This window comes from Propithecus coquereli, unplaced genomic scaffold, assembly GCF_000956105.1.
Source record: "Propithecus coquereli isolate 6110/MARCELLA unplaced genomic scaffold, Pcoq_1.0 Scaffold162, whole genome shotgun sequence".
Taxonomy (NCBI): domain Eukaryota; kingdom Metazoa; phylum Chordata; class Mammalia; order Primates; family Indriidae; genus Propithecus; species Propithecus coquereli.
The window spans coordinates 1,324,654-1,325,978 of record NW_012140747.1 but is presented as its reverse complement, the minus strand read 5'-3'; positions in this window follow the sequence as shown (position 1 = coordinate 1,325,978).

The window sequence follows — 1,325 nt, the reverse complement described above, 5'->3', positions numbered from 1 at the left end:
ACCATTCTGCCACTATATCTCCAATAAAAGCCCAAGTCACTCATCCTCAGGGCCAGCATTCCTTCTTCCTTTCATGCCATGCCCTTTCCCCTCTTGAAAATAAAATAAATTCCTTGCTTTAAACCTGGGGGGAAAAAAAAAGCATCTTTATGCTTTAAATGATCAGAATATGGGTTTCAATTATAAATTATTAATTACAATATTCTACAATGTAAAAGAATATAGAGTAATAAGTGAAATTCTTCTGTCATCCCATCCTCATCCTGGTATTCAGGAGTAATTAACTTTCTTTCACGTGTGTCCTTCCAGACTTTTCTTCTATGCATATATGTTTAAAAAGTATTACGTGGTTCTTGAAGAAACTTTAAGTCATCCATATTTTTCTCACTGAGGAATAATTACTGCCAAATTCTGATAGGTTTATTTTTAGTGTGTATTCTGTACGCCAGCACACATGGACAGAAATTGAAACACAAGCTCGTGAGGAATTTTAAGGATGCTTATAGTGTGGGGTCCTTGTTTTAGATCCTGAAGAATTCTTTCAACTGGGTATGAGCTAGCTCTACATATTACTCCAATTCATGGGAATTTGGCTCTTGACTTTAGTAGCTAGGAAGGGTGAAAGACAACATCACACACCACATACTACGTTGTGTTCAGCAATGTTTTTAGATCAGAGAAACCGATTTAGATGATTCGTCTTTCTTGAAATTCCATTTAGGTGTCTTCCTCCCACCCAACCTCCCCCAAGTAGTTCTTCCATTCATAGTGGCAGTTAACAAAAAGCTCAACTCTAAAAGAAATGGGAGAATTGCCTCAATAAACATAAAAAGCTATCTTCTGTTTGAAGCTAAGACATGAAAAGCTGTAATTCTTCCTATCAGAATGAATTATTGTTGCCAGACTGTTGACTTCAGACTCTCTTACTTCCTTGACATTTTTTTCAGTGATAGATACCCACATTTCATGCTGCCGAATATTGAATAATAATTTGAAATGCTCATGGATGCTCTAAGACCTTGTTATAGGTGCTCTTACTTGTGGAAGACTCACCCTGAATCATGGCAAACACATTAAAAGTCACTCATATCTCACATGAAATACATTTTTGGGGGCAAAAAATATTTAAAAATATACTTGATAATTGTGAGCTTAAGAATAAATTACTTTTTTCTTATGTGTTATACTTTATAAATTTCTCTCATATTTTTGCTGCTCTTTAGAAAGCTCATCATTAACTCTCATAACCAATGGAGGAAATAGTCTTGGAGCTATAATGATTTCATTTCTAAGTTTTGGAAGGATCTTTTCTGTTCTCATGAACA